Source organism: Dipodomys merriami, unplaced genomic scaffold, assembly GCF_024711535.1.
Source record: "Dipodomys merriami isolate MVZ:Mamm:240054 unplaced genomic scaffold, mDipMer1.0.p SCAF_69, whole genome shotgun sequence".
Lineage (NCBI taxonomy): Eukaryota > Metazoa > Chordata > Mammalia > Rodentia > Heteromyidae > Dipodomys > Dipodomys merriami.
In genome coordinates this window covers 6886709-6903764 of record NW_027206279.1, presented here as the reverse complement: position 1 = coordinate 6903764, position 17056 = coordinate 6886709, and the positions used below count along the sequence as shown (strand labels likewise).

The 17056-nt window shown below is 40.0% G+C and overlaps 1 protein-coding gene and 1 pseudogene across 4 annotated transcripts in view; one reads left to right on the top strand and one right to left on the bottom strand.

Moving 5' to 3' along the window:
* Positions 1-17056, top strand: part of Frmd5 (FERM domain containing 5) — a 234309-nt gene that overhangs the window by 6982 nt on the left and 210271 nt on the right. The gene's annotated exons all lie outside the window — the stretch shown is intronic.
* Positions 7763-8750, bottom strand: LOC138816135 (ester hydrolase C11orf54-like; annotated as a pseudogene).

The window sequence follows — 17056 nt, the reverse complement described above, 5'->3', positions numbered from 1 at the left end:
GACTACTTGCCTCCTAAAGTCACCATGTGATCCTAATTATTGACATCAATATTTTGACTAAGATAGACCACCTGTTGCAGTTGCTTATTTCTGTGGATGATGTTTTATCCCTAGGATCTCTCCCCACTTTCATGAATTATAGTCTAGATTTGGAAAAACTAGATTTGTTCAACAAATGTGAACGTCGTTCCTTTGATGTACAAGTTCCTAAGATTCAGGCTCAAGTTCTCCAGGCTTTTTCTTGCTGCCATCAGACTAAACACAAACTTGTGCAAATCAAGTTCTCTAAAGAGATCCTTCCGTGCCATGCTCATACAGGCAATATAATTAGGCCACATGCTTGGCAACTACTGAGTTTGTGTACAATAGCTCCATTCACTTGTCTACAGAAAACACCCCTTTGACAATGATTATAGCTTCATCCCCCCTCCTCTACTTCTGACTCCTTGCATGATCATGACCTAATCTACTGGTTGGTATTTAGGACCACTCCAGAAATGCTCCAACACTCATCCTGAGTATTAAGGATCATTTCAAAACCTTGGAAAGGCATGGTCCACCAAAAGAAACCATTCAAGGTCAGGAACAAATCTGGCCATTCTTCTGCATCATTCAAGGCATTCTCCTGTGTCACAACCCAAGGGTTCTTTTCCTTCCATAGATATTGTAAACACAATCAAAAGAATGGAAGATAAGGAGTTAAAACAGTGGTTTTCAAAATGTCCCTGGGATCACAGCACCAGTATCATCTGAATATTTATTAGAAATGTTCATTCTTAGCTCTACCCCAGACCTAGTGAATCAGAAACTAGAGATGGAGTCCATCCGTCTCCGGACCCCCAAGTATTGGGGTTTGAGCTCCCGGCCTCAAGCTTGCTTAACCTGCTTGTTCAGCTGGCGGCTACTTGGAGTTCAGCCCAAACTTTACAAGTGGGTCTTGTGCTTGCTGAGGTTAGAGAATCACTTACCTGGTAACAGAGACATATAGCTGGCTTATAAATGGAGAAGGAAAAATAAATAATAAATATCACATTTCTCACTTTTGATTTATTTCTTGAATGGTGTTAACTGATTCTGTATCCTTGCAAGGAAAAGCTTGGTTAATTGCAGGTGTGCGTACCTATCTTGAAGTGAGCAGGAGCCTAAAGATTCTACAATGAGTCATTATAATAATTTAATGCTGTTATATTTAACAGGGATTTTTGGGTCTCCCCATGAGCTAAGGCTGGCTATTGTGTATTCATGTATTTTTCAGGGTTTTTTTTTCTTGCACAACATAAAGCATTTGAAAAGGGGAAAAGAAAATGTCTTTGTGACAAACTAATTTGCAAATACTTAAGTAGGAAATTACAATGACCATGGTGTTGGTGTGGTGGCAGTGTACACGTTGGAGAGAATCCTGAGAGAGGGAGAGGTTCTAAATTAATAAATATTTCTCAGTGGAATACAGAGATATGAAAGGAGAGTTTATGAAAAACTGCCCAAAATAGAAAATGGGATGTGGAGATGAGTGTAGGACTTTTCAGGCTAAGTTAACAGCAGACTTACTTTCTAGGTAGAAAAGCTGAAAATCCTTCCTTAGTTTTTTTCTTTAGAACATCTGACTTGCTCTAGTATAAGTTGAATCAAACAACAGAAATGTACTTGTTGAGAGAGAATTACTGTCAGCAGAATTTCAATCATACTTGACATGCTAAGAGCAGTCAGCCCAAACTAAAAATACACACATAAAGCTGGTGGTAAATTAAGTCTAATTCTAAAACTGTATAGCACAAATTAACAGTTTTCACAAAATAATGGAATCGTTTAACAAAAAGTGGATTCCGATTTCAGTCTTAATTCTGTGGCTGCAACAACTACCTATGAATTTTATTTACAACAGACCTCCTCTCTTTAGCATTAGTTTAACAAGATAACAAAAAAGAGAGGATTATCAAATTCCAAACAACTTTTAGCTGCTCTTTGAAAATCCTTAGGTGGGTGAAGTGAAATCCCAGTTGTGCACAAAGAGTTAAGTGTGATGGTGGGAAAAAAGGGTGAACTATTCAGCAGTGATATTCACTGGACACTATATTGGAAGTGAACTATACAAGTTGAGGAGAGAGGAAACAGGAGGGAAAAAGCTGGGAGAAAATGAGGGGGAAAAAATGTACTTAATACCTGGCTTATGTAACTGTAACCCTTCTGTATATCATCTCTAGGAAAAAAACAACCAACCCAAAATGTAACCCATGAAGCCCCAAAAGGCTAATTTCAGCACCTCTGTCCCTAAACCTAAGTATCTACCAAAAAGACTGTTTCTCTAGAGGACTGAGAAGTCTATCCTTGGATTCTCAGTGAACTCTTGATTGCCAGCTCCAGAGTTCCCAGCCTGACACAGGGTGCACTTTCAGCAACCAACACAATGCCAGGCAAGAGCTTTGGGGATGGGAACCTCCAAGAAAGCAGTGTTCGGCATTTGGGCAATCAGTGTTCGGCAGAATGCCAATGCTAATAGGTTATTTTGCTCTGGAAAAGGAGAAAAAGAAGGGATAGTCTTTAGACTGATGAATAGGGCACAACTGACAATAGGAACACTCCTTTGTTGAGATTAATGGGGACTTGATGTGAAGTGGTATTATGGGAGCCTAAGACTTGAAAAATAAAATAGTGGTACATCAAAACAGCCTGCCCCAGGGTACACTCACACGTCTGGCTACTTTTATTGAACTTATAGTAGGAATGAGCCAAGGAACTCTCATAGCCTGGTATTCCACAGCCAAGCAAATTATCCTTTATCCTTTACCTCTAGACGAGTGTTTTTTTTCTTCTACACCCTGATTTAACTCAAGGGTCTTTAGTCTAGCCTAATTTTGAGGATACCTAAATGGAAGAGTTAGCATCAGGATTCCAGGAGGATTTAAAATGCTCTTGGCAGGATCCACTATTTTTTTTTCTTTTCTTGTTTAGATGTGAGCCAAACAGATCAGAACATTGGTTAGAAACAAGATAGCAGAATCAATCAGTTCACTTATGGGCCTTGTGTAATTTAGGCTTGAGAAAGCATCTGTCAAGCCTTCTGTCATTCAGTTTTTTGCTTCTAGAAAAATCTAGAGCTCCAAAGTTAAGGAATTGGAGTTGTGATGGGAAAAACTCTATAGACTAGCCGAGATGCCTGTAGTGTGCGGTACCACATCCTATCAGCTTTTTGGGGAGGCTTCTCAGAAATTACTCCATCAAAGAAATGTGGCTGTTGAGAGAGAAAAATCTGATAAAAGTCCTAATACTAGAATGTAACTTCAAATTACACTCCGCTTCAGATTCTAGGACATGTGAAATAGGTTTTTGTTTTTGTATTTTTTAAAGTGCATAGGAATTTGCTTGGTATAGTTGTAGGACAAAAATACTGAAATATTACAGTGTTAAATTATATAAGTAAATAATTGATTTAAAAAATTAACACTGTCTTCGCTTACTTTTGAATACATCTTGGGTAATTTAGAGATGTTTATTTAAATGAATAATCATACCACAGAAAACCCATCTAAAAACTGTTTTCTAATAATTTTATGGTGAAGAAGATATTACTTATTCTGTGTTTTTAATATTGGTATACTAGACAGCTTAATAATTTTTAAGGACAAATGTAATAATATGTAAATTAGGTCTTTTGGTATGTCATCAAAGTATCAACTATTTTTACTAATAATGTGTCTCACATATGATACCTTTGTTCTCTGGTTGAAAGAAAATAACACAAGAAGTAGAAAAACTTCCTCTTCATTTCCTCATGTTAAGCACTGGCTCCTTCACACCCTCATTCCTCCTACCATACACATCTAGCCACTTAGATAAACCTTTGCTTTGTGTAGTGGTTATCCATCCTTCTGTTGTTGGTGGGAGGTATTGAAAAACAATATTATTGGGGTTGGGAATGTGGGTTAGTGGTAGAGTGCTTGAAGCATGCGTGCATGAAGCACTGGGTTCAATTCCTCAGTACCACATAGACAGAAAAAGCCAGAAGTGGCACTGTGACTCAACTGGTAGATCACTGGCCTTTAGTACAGAGCAGCTCAGGGACAAAGCCCAGGCCCTGAGTTCAAGCCCCAGGACCAAAAAACCCCAATAGTATCACAATGTTAGGTAAATTCCCACTAAGGGTTAGTTTGGTACATACCCTTCAAGTTCCTTATTCAGCATAAAGAGTGTCATATTTTAGTTAGTTGTACATGAGACAATATAAAGGGAAAACTGGGAGTTGGAGGTGTGGTTCATTTGGCCAATGAGTGAAAATGTCAGTACTGAGTTTAAGTCTCAGTCTTGGACCAAAAAAAAAAAAGGCAAGCAAATGGAAGTCTGTCTTGTATAAAGTGACAAGTGGGGGCTCCAACCTAAAGAATCCTGAAAAGTTTTTCGCTGGATTGGGTATTAAGTTTAGTGTTTTTGATTAACTTTTCTTTTTTTGACAATTATTTCTTTTTTAAATTATTAATACGTTTTTTTATTGTGAAAATACCATATAGAGGGGTTACAATTACATGAGCAAGGTAATGAATGCATTTCTTTTTTTTTTTTTTGGATCCGGTAGTGGGCCTGAACTCTGGGCCTGGGCGCTGTCCCTCAGCTCTTCAGCTCAAGGCTAGCGCTCTACCACCTGAGCCACAGCGCCACTTCCGGCTTTTTTCTTTTTGCTTATGTGGTAGCTGAGGAATCAAACCCAGGGCCTCATGCATGCAAGGCAAGCGCTCTACCACTGAGCCACCTTCCCAGCCCCATGAATGCATTTCTTATCAAGCATTGTTGCCTCCTCCTTTGTTTCCCCTTCCCAGCCCTGCCCCTCCCACCCCCGACAAAGTTGTAAAGTTCGTTTTTCGACATAACCTCTTGTACATCTCATTGTTGCAACGGGTCCACCTGTATCCCTATTTAAACAATTTGTTTTTTCCCTTACCCTCCACAAATTATACCAACATCAAATACAATGAAAACAGGGGTTATACCATGGGGGAGGGACATACAAAGCAACAAAGAAATCATCTTATAAATATGTTAGAAACAGTAGCAAGAAAGAAAAACCATTTGAGTCCTTATCTTGGGGTTCATTTCACCTAACATCAACTTATCTGACCATTTCTGCTTGTCTCAGACATATACTAGTTATTGCAAATGAGGGAAACCATGGGACCTATGTTTCTTTGGGCCTGGCTTACTTAATATAATTTTTTTCAAGTCTTTCCATTTCCTAACAAATGGGGCAATGTTATTCTTTCTTATGTAGGCATAGAATTCCATTGTGTATATATATCACATTTTCTTGATCCATTCATCTACTGAGGGGCATCTGGGTTGGTTCCATATCTTAGCTATGGTAAATAATGCTGCAATAAACATAGTTGTGCTGGTAGCTTTAGTATGGTCTTGTTTGTGATCATTCAGGTAAATGCCCAAAAGTGGGATTGCTGGGTCATAGGGGAGCTCTATGTGGAGTCTTTTGAGGAACCTCCATAACTACTTTCCAAAGTGGTTGAACAAGTTTACACTCCCACCAACAATGCAGTAGGGTTTCCTTCTGTCCACATCCCCTCCAGCATCTGTTGTTATTAGAGTTCTTGATTATAGCCATTTCTAATTGGGGTGAGGTGGTATCTCAGTGTTGTTTTGATTTGCATTCATTTCTTTTATGGCTAAGGAGGTTGATTTTTTTGACAATCATTTCTTAATGTCTTGTATCTCCAATAAGACTGTATGTCTAGTGCATGTTTAGGTCTGGTACTTGATATTGTCAGAGCACTGCCCATGGTCACCTGAAGTTAGTGAAACTGGAGGAAGAATTAGATTAATTGTCTAAACAGGGAAGCACAAAGGATCAAACCCAGAAAAACTCATGATGGAGCATGACCAGACTTAAGCAGAAATCCCTGGTGCGAATCTGGATGGAGAATTTGAAGAAGCAGGTTGAGGATGATGAAAGAATATAGGAGATCTATGTTTTGTTGTCACAGTTGTGTACCATGGTAGAGGTCTGATGACCTAAAGGAACCTTCTGGGCTTAGACTCCTTTGGTGCATGATATTTGACATATTCAACAGTCAATGGATTATGGTAAATACCCTACAAGTCTCTGCCAGAGTGCCCTAAAGCTGAGTAGGGACCTTCTGTTGGACCAGACAGTAAATATTTAGCACTGAATACATTGCACTCCTTGGCTTCCCATTTGTGTTGGCTAGATGTGTGATCTAAGTGGTCTAAACTTTCCTTTCTTACAGAGTAGTGGTCCCATTCCCATCTTTGACTCTGATCGTTTTCTCTTTTTAAAGCCCTTCCTGGCTTTTCTATCACATACTGGATCACTGCAGCCATTTAGCACAGCATAGAAGAGCTTCCATGATCTTTCTGTGGCTGCTTTTCTAGCAGTTTCTTCTTGTCATCCAATGCTTATTCTCTCACAGCATGGATTATTAGGCCCTCAGCCGCCCTTATTCTAGGGCAATCCCTCCCAGTGTTGCTGGGAAGAGCCTAGGGGGACCTTGAGGTATATTCACATGTCTGCTTCTCACTAGACTGTTGAATTAGTATCTAAGGAGCTGCCGAGGGGCTTCACATATGCTGATTGTACACATGTGTGAGCAAAAGTATTGTTACCTTCTTGCAAATACCCAATGAGGTACAAACTGCTTCTGACTGACAGTCACAGTAAGGCTAGAATCATGATTAACCAACTGTTGCTAATATTTTTGAAAGGCAAATTTTGAGTATGGTATAACTTCCTGAAGAGAGTGACAGCCTCCCCACTGCCCACTTTGTTCCATGAAAAAAACTATAGTCTGTTTTGTTTTGTTTTTTTATTTTGGTCAGTCATGGGGCTTGAACTCTGGGCCTGGGCACTGTCCCTCAGCTCTTCAGCTCAAGGCTAGTGCTCTACCACTTAAGCCACAGCACTACTTCTGGCTTTTTCTTTTTTTTTTTTTTTTTTTTGGGTCCGGTCGTGGGGCCTGAACTCTGGGCCTGGGCACTGTCCCTTAGCTCTTCAGTTCAAGGCTAGCGCTCTACCATTTGAGCCACAGCACCACTTCCGGCTTTTTTCTTTTTGCTTATGTGGTGCTGAGAAATCGAACCCAGGGCCTCATGCATGCAAGGCAAGCACTCTACCACTGAGCTACCTTCCCAGCCCCACTACTTCTGGCTTTTTCTATTTATTTGGTGCTGAGGAATTGAACCCAGGGCCTCATGTATGCAAGGCAAGCACTCTACCACTAAGCCACCTTCCCAGCCCTATAGTCAGATTTCTAGAGTGGATTTTTAAAATTTAATACAAAGATTGAACAAGAATCAATATCATAAACATTGATTTTTTTCCCCTAAAACTTTAAAATAATCTGCTTATTAGTTGTCAGACTAGTTTGAAATTTCAAATGTTACTCAGACATGTTTCTATTAGATAGTAGGAATAATTATCATTAATGAGTATATGATTCCATTTACCATGATTCCTGTTCATGTTCATAGTTGAGATATAAACGAAAACTAGACTTTGCTGATATTGAAGATTAAAAAAATGATGTTGATTCAATAAAATGAGTACATAAAAATAAGCCTCAATTACATATCTTTGTTCCTAATAAACTTTTTGAGACAGACCATAGTCTGTGACCTATGTCAACATACCTCTTCCTTTCAAATACTATTTCAAATACTATTAAAACAGGATTCTAGCAGAAAGAAAACTTCTACTGGATTTTATATTGCTATCAATTAACAAGCTGATGAATCAGCATCAGCTGATTTAATCTCTACCAAATGAATGGGACTCTTTTGATATATCAATTTAGTAGAGAAACTGGGCAGGTGGGAAATAACCAACAGCGTCTGGCATAGTGTCATAATGGTAAAGTCCACCTTCTCCATGATGACTAATGAAAATGAGTGTGTTCCAGTTACAAATCAAACCCTGGGTCTCTGGGGACAAAACTAGAAGACAAACCAGAGGAGCCTTCATCGCATAAAAATGAAGCCATTCACCTGTTCATCAGAGTTCAGTGGGCAGGAGAAAAATTCTGCAGGCATAATGTATTCCCTTCTGAACTAGGAAAAGTGCCTCTCATCCCTATGGGTTTGTTTTCGTAATGGTGTTCCAGAGCCTGTCTCATACAAGCCACAAAGTTAAGTTGTCCAGTTCTTTTTTTGGCTTTTATTTCAATGACCTTGACAGATTGGCCCTCACTGGCAAAAAGATTAACCAGTAATACACATCGAAAATCATGATTTTTTTATTGTGAAAATACTGTACAGAGGGGTTACAATTACATGGGCAAGATAATGAGTACATTTCTTATCAAGTATTGTAGCCTCCTCCTTTGTTTCCCCTTCCCATCCCTTCCCATCCTCCCCAGCCCCACCGAAAATCATGATATTTCTGACTGTATTTCTCTAGTAGGCACCCTCCATCTACAAAGTTAATCTGCTCAATGTAACTTCCTTTCACAGGAGGATTGTGTTCACTTTCTGTTTGTATAACTGGCATAAACTCAGAATTGAACCCAGGAGTTTGGAATGGGCCTGGCCCCTGCTCCAAGAATAAAAGCTTTTGGCAGCTTGATTTCTTTTGCGATCTTATTCAGATCATACACCATTTATGGGAAGGGTAAATGGTTCTTTAATCAAATCAGGACAGTCAACTACAGAGACCTTAAACATGAGCAAAGTTCTTTCTGCAAAACTCCAGCAAGTTCCTCCAGACTTGATACATGAAAAGAAAACTCATTACAAGCCATTTTCCCCTTCTTCTTTAGGTGGTAGGTTGCACAGCTGGAGCTCGTGTTGGCTAGTTATCACAAGAGTTTACAGTGCTATGAACAAGAATAGCCACTGTTGTGTGAGCCTTACTGCATTGGGTGAGGAGGCCTGCAGACCCCAAACCATACCAACGTTCTGCTGCCTACATGTTCCTGTCCCTCTGTGTGGGCAGGTTATGGCTCCCTTAATGTACTGTTATAGATAATAGTGCATAACCGTTATGAAGTTATGAAGTTTTTGTGTGGAAGTTTTTTGTTTTTGTCAGTTGTGAGGCTTGGACTCAGGACCTGGATGCTGTCCATGAGCTCTTTTGCTCAAAGCTAGCTAGCACTCTATCACTTTGAGCCATAGCACCACTTCCGGTTTTCTGGTGGTTAATTGGAAATAGAGTCTCACAGACTTTCCTGGTGGGGCTGGGTTTGAACTGTGATCCTCAGATCTTAGCGTCTTGAGTAGCTAGGAATTACAGTCATGAACCAGTGCCCAGCTGTGGAAATGTTTTTATTTTCCTTGGGCTACATTGCTAAGAGTGGAGACAGAATATTGCTATGTAGCTCAGGCCAGCCTCAAACTTGTCATCTTCCTGCCTCAGTTTCTTGAGTTGTTGGAATTACAGGCATATACCACAATGCTTTGCTTGTGTTTTTTATTTTTTATTTTGTCAGTCGTGGGGCTTGAACTCTGGGCTTGGGCACTGTCCCTCAGCTCTTCAGCTCAAGGGGAGTGCTCTACCACTTGAGCTACAGCGCCACTTCCGGTTTTCTGGTGGTTTATTGGAGATAGGAGTCTCTTGGTCTCTCCTGCCCTGGCTGGCTTTGAACCTCGATCCTCAGATCTCAGCCTCCTGAGTAGCTAGGATTACAGGCGTGAGCCACCAGTGCCCGGCTTTTTGCTTGTGTTTTATGTTTTGAGGAACTGTCAGTTTTTCACAGCACCTGCATAAAGAGCAGTCCTCACTGTTGTCTTTTTGATTGGAGCCATTCCAATGTGTGATGGAGTATCTCATGGTGGGTTTTTGTTTTTGGTGGTTGTGGGACTTGAGTTTAGAGCCTGTGGTGCTGTACCTGAGCTCTTTTGCTCGAAGCTAGTGCTCTACCATTTTGAGCCACAGCTCCACTTCTGGTTTTTGAATGGTTAATTGGAGATTAAAGTCTCCTGGGGACTTTTCTGTCAGGTCTGACTTCAAAGCATGATCCTCAGATCTGGACCTTCTGAGTAGCTTAGGATTACAGTCCTGAGGCACTGGTATTGGGCTCTCCTTGAGGCTTGACTGAAGATATTCAGCTTCTTTTCATGTACTTATTAGGCATTCTTCTAAAATTTTGAGGAGATATGTCTATTAAAACCTTTTGCCCAGGGGCTGGGAAGGTGGCTCAGTGGTAGAGTGCTTGCCTTGCAAGCCTGAGGCCCTGGGTTCGATTCCTCAGCACCATATAAGCAAAAAGAAAAAAAGCCGGAAGTGGCGCTGTGGCTCAAGTGGTAGAGCGCTAGCCTTGAGCTGAAGAGCTGAGGGACAGTGCCCAGGCCCAGAGTTCAGGCCCCACAACTGGACCCCAAAAACAAAAACAAAAACAAAAAAAAACCTTTTGCCCAGCTAGGCATTGGCGGCTCACACATATAATCCTAGCTGTTTGGGAGGCTGAGATCTGAGGATGGTGGTTCAAAGCCACCCTAGCCGCAAAAGTCCATGTGACTCTTTAAACACCTAAAAGCAAGAAATGGAGCTGTGACTCAAGTGGTAGAGAGCTAACCTTGATCACAAAAGCTCAGGGACAGCACTCAGTCCCTGAGTTCAAGCCCCAGTATTGGATTATTTGTCCTTTAATTGAGTTGTAAGAGTTCTTTATATATTCTAGATATAATACATTTATCAGAAAGAGAAGTGAATATATTTTCTCCAGATTACTTTTTTATTTTCTTAATTTTATCTTTTTGAAGCAAAACAGGTTTCATTTGCTGGATGTAATAGCATACATTTGTCGTCCCAGCACTAGAGAAGTTTAGACCGGAGGATTGTGATTTCAAGCCAGCCTGGCAAAATAGTGAGACCCTATCCCAACAACCTTTCACTTGAAAAAAGTTTTATTTAATTTTGTTGAATTTAAGCTTATTAGTCAACCTGTTTTATTATTGTTGATATTATTACTATTACTATTATTATTACTATCATTATTATTGAGATGGAATCTGGCAGTGTAGCCTGGGTTGATCCTGAACTCCTGATCTTCTTTCTTTAATTTTAATTTTTTTATTGTAAAGGTACTGTACAGAGGGGTTATAGTTACATGAGTAAAGCAATAAGTACATTTTCTTTTTTTTTTTTAATAAGTACATTTTCTATTGAGCATTGTTACCCCCTTCTGATCTTCTTGCTTCAACTTCCTGAGTGCTGTGATGTCAGGTGTGCAACATTGTGCCTGGCTCTTAGTCTTTTTTTTTTTTTTAAATTGCTTTTGCTTTTGGTGTCATAGCTAAGAAATCCTTGTCTAATTCCATGCCAAGATTTATACATGTACTTTTTTTCTAAGAGTTTTAGAGTATTAAATCTTGCATTAAGGTGTATGATTCACTTTTAGTCAATTTTTATGTGCGAAATACTGGTCCAAAGCTATACTTGAACATATAGATATTCAGTCATCTGGCATTATTAGCTAACAAAGTGATTCTTTCCCCTGTTGAATTGTGTTGATGCATTTTGTTGAAGATTATTGATCATACATGTATAGGTTTTATTTGTGGACTCTTAATTTTGTCCCATTGATCTATCTATCTACCCTTATTGTAGTAATAGTTTTTAGTTAATTTAGCTTTACAAGAAGTTTTGAAATCAGAAAGTATGAGTCTATCAACTTGGACCTTTTTCAAGATTATTTTAGCTATTTTCTTGGTCTGTTGCATTTTCATATGATTTTAGAGGATAAGGATATGGCTCAGTGTGAGGGTGCTTGCCTGGCATGTGCGAGGCCCTGGCTTTGATCCCTAGAGCATCACACAAGAGAAAGAGAGATGGAGATGTGGAGAAGTAAATTGCCTTACCTAGCAGCCTATATTTCATCTGCAATAGACTCGGCTCATATATTCAGTACCCTTTAATCAACAGTAACAAGTTTCCAATTCTACTGTTGTTAGATTAAGGGAGAAGTAGGATGAAAAGTCTACTGGTTGAAAGTTTTTTTTTTTTTAACCCATTTTAAACTTATTTAAAAATAAGTCTTCAATAATGAGAAATTTTCCATGGGCTAGCTCATAGAAGTGAGAGTTAGGATTATCTTTTCTTTAGAAAACCAGTTTCTAGTTCAGAGCCTTCTAAACTCTTGTGCCTGGTTTCTATGTCAGGTAGGAAATGTAGTTCAACCGTCAGAGATTATAAATGACAACACATTATGGAAGAAGGTGAGGGAACAAGCAGGGATTTGTCATGGGGAAGCAGACATTATGTTTTGTTATCAGTTTTGACAAACAGTCACATAAGCTCATCAATGTGAAAAGGATAAAATTGAATTCATTAGAGCTGGGAATGTGGCTTAGTGGTAGAGTGCTTGCCTAGCATGCATGAAGCCCTGGGCTCGATTCCTCAATACCACATAAAGAGAAAAAGCCAGAAGTGGCATTGTGGCTCAAGTGATAAAGTGCTAGAGCCTTGAGCAAAAGAAGCTCAGGGACAGTGCCCAGACCCTGAGTTCAAGTCCAGGACGGGCAAAAAATAAAAATAAAAAAAATTGAAAAAATCATGAGATGCAATTAGAATGGTTACATTTTTGTTTTTGTTTTCTATAAACAAGCTTCAGTTCTGAAAGTCTTCCTTTATTGAGATTTCTCTTAAAAATTTCCAGAGTGTGAAAGCAGTTCTGTGTCAACAATTTTGGGATTGATGAGTAAGTACAATGTGGCTAGATGGATCAGAATTGTCTTCGAATACCATTTAATAATGGTCCCACGAAAGGAACATTATACTTGTACTGAGAAAACTTGCAGTCAGGTCTTGGCTTTGCTTTGTGGTACCTATTTGGCCTTGAATGAGTCACTTTGTCAACTTCTTTTTGGTGTATGTTTTCCAAATAGCTGAAAGAGATGATGTCTGCTTCCCAGAGTTATAAGAAAATAAGACAGGAAAAAAAAAAAGAAAATATCTATGAAAACATTTTGCCAATGCATTGTTGAGCTATAGTTTTACAGTCTTATTCCTTTTGGGTATGTGTGTGTGCTGATGGTATTAGGGTTTGAATTCAGGGCCTTGCACTTTCTAACCATAGGTGATCTACCACTTTGTGCCACACTTGCAGGTTTTTTTTGTTTGTTTTGTTATTTTTCAGATAGGACCTTGCATTTTTGCTCTGAACTATCTTCAGACCTGTCCCTACACATCTACTCCTACCTAGCTGAGATGCTACTATACCTGGTTTATTGGTGGAGATGAGATTTTGCTAACTTTTTACCTGAACTGGCCTTGAACCATAGTCCTCCTGATCTCCACCTCCTGCATAGCTTAGATTACAATCTTGAGCCATTGTGTTTGGCCTATAATTTTATTCTTAATAAAAATCTTTAAAAGCTGGGAAAGTGGCTCAGTGGTAGAGTGCTTGCCTTGTATGCATGAGGCCCTGGGTTCGATTCCTCAACACCACATAAGCAGAAAAAGCCAGAAGTGGTGCTTGGCTCAAGTAGTAAAGCACTAGCCTTGAGCTGAAGAGCTGAGGGACAGAGCCCAGGCCCAGAGTTCAGGCTCCATGATCAACAACAACAACAACAACAACAACAAAAACTTTGGAATTGTAACAATTTTGATTTTCGCTTTCTTTTCTTTTATTGTAAAGGTACTGTATAGTTATAGTTACATGAGTAACTATCCCTTCCCTCCCCAGTTTTGATTTTCTTTCCAGTACTGGGGTTTGAACTCAATGCCTTGTGCTTGCTAGGCACGCCACACTTTCACACTTTCAACCCTTTTTGCTTTAGCTTTTTTTCAGATAGGGCCTTATGTTTGGCCTGGAGTGGCCTGGACCATTAACTGCCCCCTGCTTTTTTAGTTAAGACAGGGATCTCCCAAACACATTTTGCCCAGGATGGCCTCAAAATTTGATCCTCCTGATCTCAGCCTTCTAAGTAGGTAGGATTACTGGCATGAGCTACCATGCCCAACATCTGAGTGTGTATGTGTGTGTGTGTGTGTGTGTGTGTGTGTGTGTTTAAATAGATTTTCCGTCTTCGTATTTGACTGTATTCTTTTGGCTTCTGTCTCATATCAGTAGTTATTTGAGAAAACTTTGCTTTGTCCTTAATAAATGACCCATTCTTATTTCCATCCAAAAGAAGAGGCATCTATATTAGTTTCTCCCTCTGGAAAAGATGAGTTGTATTTTGTTTTGTGTAGACATTTAGCCTTTTAACAAGCCTGCCTTGGGTATTAAACCTATAAGTGGTGTGTAAGTTTCCTTCCTTGGCATCAGATTTCTCTTTTTTGTGGTTGCTAGGTTTTACTACTGCCTCCTCTCTGGCCTTTCTGGCTCCTTCAGACATGTTTGAAACCTAATATACTTTGCCTTGGCCAAATCTATTTGTTGGTGTGTAATAGAGTTCACGACACCTTATCACAACACACTTTGTGGGTCCAATGGCCAGGTCATATGTTTCAACTCCACTAGTACTGACAAGAAGAGATTGCATTTGTTGATCTGACTCTTGTGTCTTAGATGGAGTTGAAGCTCTGGGAATCCCTGGTAACTGTAGACTCTGGAAGCCGCTCTCTCCTCTATTGGTGAAAGAGGAGCAGCTCCATTTTCTGATCCCTGCAACTGATAAGGTTGTCACAGGTAGAATTATTTCCTTCTCCTGGTTAAGTTAAGGAAAATTGGGAACTAAGGTTTTCAAAGTCACTTTGAGTGGCTGCTGTCTCGTTAGCTTCCTTTTATTTAAGTTAATGTAAAAAAAAGTTTTATTTTTTAAGGTGTACTAAAATGAATGAGTATTTTATGAGAAAAATCATACCTAGCATATTGTTTCATTCTTTGGAGACTTGTTTATTTTTTTAACTGTATTTTTTTTAACTGTATTATTTTTTTTGGGGATCAAACTCAGGACGTTGCACTTGCTGGGCAAGCACTTTGTCACTGAACTACATCCTAGCCCTTAATTGTTTTTCTTTTAATCTGCCTTCATCATTTGGCACAACATCGTAAAAAATAATTACAGTCTGTCTCATTTTTTGAAGTTAGGGACTTTTTTTTTTAATGATGTACTGGTAATTTATTTAGAGTTATTCTTGGTTTATGTCTTTGTGTGTGTGTGTGTGTGTGTGTGTGTGTGTGTGTGTGTGTGTGTGTGTTTTGTCAGTTGTGGATCTTGAACTCAGAGCCTGGGCATTGCCCCTAAGGTTTTTCATTTAAAGCTAGCGCTTTACTACTTTGAGCCAATCTAGATTTTTCTGTCTGAACTAGCTTTGAGCTGAGATCTCAGGATCTCAGCTTCCTAACCCCAGCTAGGATTACAGGCACAAGCCACTGGCCCCTGGCTTGCACTTTTTATTTTGGAAAACAGACTCTACATAGTTAAATAAAATGATATAGTTTGTCACCAGTGGCTCATACCTATTTATTTCTTTATTCATTTATTTATTTATTTATTTGTCAGTCTTGGGGCCTGAATTCTGGGCCTGGGCACTGTCCCTCAGCTCTTCAGCTCAAGGCTAGCGCTCTACCACTTGAGCCATAGTGCCACTTCTGGCTTTTTCTGCTTATGTGGTGCTGAGGAATCGAGCCCAGGGCCTCATGCATGCACTCTACCACTGAGCCACCTTCACAGCCCCATCACACCTATTATATAAGATACTTAGGAGGCTGAGGTCAGAGGATCGAAGTTTGAAGCCAGCCTGGCAGACAAATCTGAGAGATGTATCTCCATTTGCTAACAAGCAAAAAGTTAAAGGAAAAAAAAAGTGAGAGCGTGAGGGTAGGAGTTCAAGTTGCAGTACTGGCCTGTGCGCACATGTGTACACACACACGCGCGCGCGCACACACACACACACACACACACACACACACACACACAGATAAACCATGATCAATGCTGTTAAAAGCCACATACATTCAGGTAAGGAGTTCTCTCTCCAATAATGATTCTAGTATCAAGGTTTCTTGTCCTTATGGAGGGGAGGGACAACAAAGCCAAGGATGGGGTGTCTGTGCTTGTTGGGATTTTTACTTACTGGAATTCAAAATTTGATGTATAACTTCAATCACTCATTTCTAGGGGGAAATAATACCTTGACTTATAAATGTATGCTTTCCATGCATACATGGAAAGTGGCTCATCCCTGTAACCCTAGCTACTCAGGAGGCTGAGAGCTGAAAGTCTGAGATTCTTACCTTAGAGTTTTCATGTTATCAGATGCTTTTGGAAGAGCAGAGAAAACAAGTTTCATTTGTGGAATGCATACATTATATGAAATACTGAATGTTCTCACCACAAAGAAATGCTAAATGTTTAAGGTGATGAACCTGCCAGTTGCCCTGATTGGGTCATTGTGTAAAGAATATATACATCAGAATATCACCCTGTACCACGTAAATTATAATGTAAATGAACAACTATTGAGAGTCAAAAAGAAAAGTGCCTAGCAAGGTTATCATAAACTCATTGACTTGTCTGCAAGAGGCCTGGGGATGCTCTGGGGGCTTAGAAGAGTAATCATAAGTACAGGTAGGAGTCACAACTCTACACAGTAGAAAAAGTCTTAGGGAAGCCGGGCACTCCTGTTGCACACCTGTAATCCTAGCTACTCAGGAGGCTGAGATCTGAGGATCACAGTTCAAAGCCAGCCTGGGTAGGAAATGCCATGAGACTCTTATCTCCATTAAACAACTAGAAAACCAGAAGTGGCTCAAGTGGTAGAGTACTAGCCTTGACCTGAAGAGATCAGGACAGCGCCCAGGCCCAGAGTTCAAGCCCCGTGACACACACACACACACACACACACACACACACACACACACACACACACACGCACGCACGCACGCACGCACGCGCGCGCGCACACACACACGCTCCTCTCTCTCTCTCTCTCTCTCTCTCTCTCTCTCAAGAAAGTTTGCATTTCTTGAAAAACAGGTACCTGAGAACATAAATTATTTGAAATGAGCATCCAGTTTGTTGAAGAAAGAAGAAAAAGTAGCCAGAGAGAAGTCTATAGTTGAGAAGTACAAAATGTCATGTCAAAACCAGCTTTACAATGTCGGTGTGGGGGGGGGGGAGGGGGGTATAATTGGGTGGGGGGAGGGGGGAGGCTGGG